Consider the following 5,740-nt stretch of genomic DNA (forward strand, 5'->3'; position numbering starts at 1 on the left):
AGATTCATTGATCGTTTTTATTGTTGTCTGTGCTTCTATTTCATTGATTTCTGCTCAGATTTTTGTTATTTCTTCTCTTTTACTAGGTTTGAGGTTGGTTTGATCTTGCCTTTTCAGAGTCTTGAGTTGTGCTGTCAATTCATTTACATGTGCTCTGATTTTTTAATGTAGGCAGTTAGAGCTATGAACTTCCCTCTTAGGACTACTTTTAAAATGTCCCTGAGGTTTTGTTGTGTTGTACTGTCCTTTTCAGTTAATTCCAGTAATACATTTATTTCTTTCCTAATTTCGCCTTTGATCCACTCGTTATTCAGGAGTATGTTGCTTATTCTCTTTGTGGAGTGATAGAATGCATAAAATTATTTCAACTTTTTTTTTGTATTTGTTTAGGTTTGTTTTGTGACCAAGGATATGGTCAATTTTTAAGAAAGTTCCATGGGATGTTGAATAGAAAGTGTATTCTTTGTTGCTTGGGTGAAATATTTGGAAGATGTCTGTTAGGTCCCTTTGATGTATGGTATTTAATTCAGATGTCTCTCTGTTTATTCTATGTCCAATTGACTTGTCTAATGGAGATAGTGGGGTTTTGAAGTCCCCGACTATTACTGAGTTGAGCATAATCTATGTCTTACAGTATTGTAGTGTTGTTTTTATGAATTTGGGTGCACCAGAGTTTGGTGCATGTATGTTTGTGATTGTACTATCTTCTTGGTTAACTGTTCAGAATGAAGAGACCCTGCTTGTGTCTTCTGATTAGTTTTAGTTTGAAGTCTATTTTGTCAGATATTAGAATTGCAACCCCTGCTCTTTTCTTAGTGCCATTTGCTTGAAATATTCTTTTCCAGCCTTGTCACCTTAAGGTAGTTCCTGTCCTTGAAGGTTAGATGGGTTTCTTGCAGACAACAAAAAGATGGATTTTCTTTCTTTTTAAAAAAAAATTATTTATCATTTTTATTTTATGTGTATGTACCTGCATGTGTGTAAGTGTACACATGTCATGCAGTACCCATGGAAGCCAGAAGAAGGCATTGGATCCCTTGGAATTGGGGTTACAGACAGTTGTTACCTGCCATGTGGGTGCTAGGATTCAAACTCGGGCCTTCTGCAACACAGTGTTCTTAACCACTGAGCCATCTCTCTGGCCCCAGAAAACAGATATTCTTAAGGAAACTAAAGAAAATATATTTCAGTGTGAATTCTTTGTCTAATTTTGTGTTTCCACAATTATAGCTTCATTTAGTTTCTTTCTGTTACCCATACCCTATTTCTTTGTATTGCTTCAAGTATTTTTTTTTTTTACATCTTATTAATACAGTATTTATTGTCTTGTCCCTGTCAAACCCTGAGCCAACCACTTTCCCCAGACTTCTTGGGGAGTCTCAGGAAAAGGAACATGCAGGGCAGATGAGACATGAGAGAAAGTTCCATGGGAGGTGGAGACAGCTGTTTCACATGGCGAAGAGGCTCAGAAAGGCCACCAGTAGGCAAAAGAGCCCCACGGCCTCCGAGAGGGCAAAGCCCAGAATTGCGTAGGAGAAGAGCTGTTGCTTCAGAGATGGGTTCCTGGCATAACCAATGATGAGGCTCCCAAACACAGTCCCAATCCTAGCCCCAGAGCCAGCAGGGCTTCCCGTTTCACATTGAGGTCTTTGATCCATTTAGCGTTGACTTCTGTGCAACATGAAAGATGAGGCTCTAGTTTCATTCTTCTACACGTGTCATTTTTTTTTTCTCTCCTAATAAGCTAATCACAGCAAGAAGTATTCAACTTTGTGCCTGGGGTCCTCCTTAGGTAACTGTGACTCAAAACTCCATTTTTCAAAATTCAAGAGGTCCAATTACTGCAAAACATGCCAGAATTTCTAATATTAAAAACTGTATATTTATAAAAATGTCATGTATTATAGCTAACTAGGGCAGAACCAGGAGATGCTGTGGTAGGTCATTATTTTCCTCTCAAAATGTCAGTTTAAATCATCTTGAGATCAGTTGAAACAACAGTAAAATAATTGCACCGCTATTTTGTCTCTGACAGTTTTAAAAAAGCAAACCTCACCTATAGAAGAGCCTTCTTTGCCACAAAGGTCATCACCATACTCACAGGAGAAATAAGGAACAAGGTCGCTCTACTTAAGGTCTTACACAATGGGCTCCATCTAAGAATAGCTGATACTGATTCATATAGTCATTGAGAAGTAGTAAAGAAGGAGAAACTAAAAATAAAAGCCCAACATTAAAGATTGGCAAAATTGGCAAAACACAGCAAGACTGTTCTTATTAAGAGGTAAGGGGACAGGAGGGGAGGGGAGTGGATAGACCTACAACACAAAACTATTTAGAAAGCAAATTTAGTGTAAATGTCAAAAAAAGCAAGTGGTACATCTGCCCCCAAAAGAACACTCAAAGTATTTTAAAGTAAGGTAATGAAAATCCTAAGAGTGGTCTTTCCTATTATTCTGGCAGGCCTTAAAGGTTGCAAAACACTTTGTCTTTACTAATGTGTATGAATCTAGATAAGTTAATTCCTCAGGGCTTTGACCATTTACATATCCACAGAGGGATTCTGTAAAGATTATAATCTGCCTTGAAAAAGAAAAATAAACTTACTGACTGTAAATGAATAAATGGAACTAAAAACAATGCAACATATGAAAAAATCTTTTTATCTCAGATAGGAAGTGAATATTTGGTCTAAAGAAAATAAACTCCTTACACAGCTAGGTGTAGTGCAGAGGCTCTGGATTTTCTTACCACATGATTCAGACATTCAAATACAGTCTCTCCTGATGTTCTTCATGATACCCACATCTCGGGATGAATCAAAATCCCAGTTAAGATTCACTAATTCTTTTTTTTTAATATTTTACTATTTTTATTTTATGTATACGAGTGTAATGCCTGCATGTATGTGAGTGCACCCGTGTCATGCAATGCCGTGGAGGTCAGAAGAGGGCTTCAGATTCCCCTGGAACTGGAGTTAAGGACGGTTCGTAGCCACCATGTGGGTGCTGGGACTTGAACCCGGGTCCTCTACAAGAGCAGTCAGTGGTCCTAACTGCTGAACCATCTCTCCAGCCCCAAGATTCACTAATTCTTTTAAACTGAAATTCAGTAACAGAGATCATGTTCAATTCATTTATGTCTTAGATATAACCTGTAAGCATTTTTCCCTAGGAAAATTTTGGGATCCAAGTTAGAGAAGTTGTGAAGTTTTCTTTTAAAAGGATTGATTTCTGAGCCGATGAGATAGCTCAGTAGTAAATGTGTTTGCCGCCAAGCCTGACAACCTGAATTTGATCCCCGGGACCCACAAGGAGGAAGGAGAAAACCTCCACACACCCGTTATGGCACTAGTGCAAGCTGGCTAGCATTCACCCAGGCTTGCCTAGAACTTGTTATGTAGGTGAGGGTGACCTTAAAAACCTGATTTTCCTGCTTCCACCTCCCAAGTCCTGGAATTAGGGGTGTGAGCCACCACACCTGGCACATTTTAAACTTTTTGAACCAACATTTTGCTGTATTATTTCTGTTTGGCAAGTTTATATCTGTCTCTTCTGTTTCACTCAACCGCTATGAATGGTTCTATTTATTTTATATATCGGTCAGTTAAGGTTGACAAACTGACCAAGTGGCATGTTTTTAGTAACAGTGCTGAAAACAAAACAGCCATCAGAGCTTCTTCTGCAAAGTCATCTGGAAAGTCAAGCTTTTAACATTTCTTTCAGAAGTGCACATACTACCTGATACCACCTACTTGATACAAGACTAATAAATTCAGGATTTTTAGTTTTCATGTGCACAGCATATTAAGTATTTGTTTCCACCAGGTCCTGCTAGATCCTCTACATACACTGACCCATCTAAACGCCAGCATATCATGAAACATTATCACATATGAACAAAGCTACTAGTTAAAAAATATGTCCAAAGATTATACAAAAAGAACAGCAAACAAGGCCTATAGACACTTCCTGACTACTGAAAATCCCTTGAAGACTAGAAACAGTTCTGTCCTGAATCCTTACTAACACGCATTCCAAACAAGCACTAAATATTTTAAATAAATATGCAATTGCTGTAATATATTAATAGAATACCAATAGTCTAAACTTTTCCCATCATTTACCTACCATTTCCAGAGCATCTCTGGTCACAAATTCAGCCAGCAATCATTAAGTATTGAATTAATATGTGACTATCATAAAGTACTCATGCAAATGTGTATCAGTAGAAATACTAAACAAAGCGGTCCTCTTTACTCATGGGAAATATAAGACCTCCCCTTCTCATGAATGTCTGGAACCATAGATAATACTGAACACTGACACAACTGGAACACGTTTTCTGTTCCTGTCTCCCACCCACAAAATTAAGGATGTTTCCATCTTAACTAAGTGCTTATCATGCACAATAGTCTTGAGATGCAACAGTAAAACCTGCATGAATTTCTTTTTCCTTCACAATTTCACAGAAAAAAAAGATTCATTGTTACAAATCTTAACACTGTCATATTTTCCTTTTTGCTTTGCCTTTTCCTTATGTAGAGACCTTTCAACTTCTTACTTAAAGGTAACACTTCCCATTGGCATATGTGAATTTCCAGTATCAATCCACAAAGAGAAATTTCAAAGAGTTAAATTTTAACTAAAGGAAGATATAAAAATTCATTCACTAAGTCTTAACAAGTCTTCAATTATGGTCATTTAGTGGAAAATAATGTAAAGAAGGTGGAAAGAAAGGCCAGGAGGGAAATAAAGAGGGCTGAGGAGGTAAGTGGGTCAGTAAGCCACACAGGTATGAGGACTTAGACTGAGACCCAGCACATAAAAGTCTTGTGGCATGCATCTATAATACCTACTTTCTGGAGACAGAGAAAGAAAGATCCCTAGAGTTGCTGGCCAGTCCACTGGCTCAATTGGTGAGCTCTAGGATCAGTAAGGGATCCTGTCCCAGAAAATAAGGTGGAGAGCAACAGACACAGGACTCTGGCCGAGAAGGGGGGAGGGGAGGAGAGAAGAGAAAAACAAGTATCATCACAAAATAAGAGAGAACATATAAAAACAGAATTTTCCAGACAGAAAAAAGCTTGTCATTCATTACCTTTCACATGTAAAAAACACAGTTTGTAAGTAAAGTTACTGCCTTCAGAGACAAAACCACTGACTTTTAAAATAAAAGTTTATGCCAGGCGTGATGGCGCACACCTTTAATCCCAGCACTTGGGAGGCAGAGGCAGGCAGATCTTTGTGAGTTCGAGGCCAGCCTGGTATACATTGTGAGTTCCAGAACAGCTGGGGCTACAGGGAGACCCTGTCTCAAAAAGACAAAAAAAGAAAAAGTTTAAATTAAAAAATAAACAAATGAGAGTTTTCACAGCTCATTTGACTCTTTGGTCTTTAAGATTATAGGTCCCATAGCTGGGCGTGGTGGCACATGCCTTTAATCCCAGCACTTGGGAGGCAGAGGCAGGCAGATCTGAGTTTGAGGCCAGTGTGGTCTACATGGCAAGTTTCAAGTTTCCTGGGGCTACATGGAGACCCTGTCTCAAAAAGACCCCCCTCAAAAAATTATCCCAATTCTGATTAGAAAACCTTTGGTAACCCACCAACAGTTTTGGTTTTGGGGATTTTTTTTAAAAACCTGGGACTTGATATACCTATGGTCTTTGGGATCTCTACCCTTAAAATAAAGCAATGTTGGGGGCTAGAGAGATGGCTCAGCAGTTAAAAGCACTGGCTGA

General features: G+C 38.5%; 1 long non-coding RNA gene across 1 annotated transcript in view; it reads right to left on the reverse strand.

Moving 5' to 3' along the window:
• Nucleotides 1-1,286: 1,286 nt before the first annotated feature.
• LOC103747526 overlaps nt 1,287-5,740 on the reverse strand; it is an 8,262-nt gene continuing 3,808 nt past the window's right edge. The window contains exon 2 of the long non-coding RNA XR_607849.2: nt 1,287-1,841. This is a non-coding gene — a long non-coding RNA (uncharacterized LOC103747526). The remainder of the gene's footprint in view (nt 1,842-5,740) is intronic.

Source organism: Nannospalax galili, unplaced genomic scaffold, assembly GCF_000622305.1.
Source record: "Nannospalax galili isolate Female #2095 unplaced genomic scaffold, S.galili_v1.0 scaffold364, whole genome shotgun sequence".
Classification (NCBI taxonomy): Eukaryota; Metazoa; Chordata; class Mammalia; order Rodentia; family Spalacidae; genus Nannospalax; species Nannospalax galili.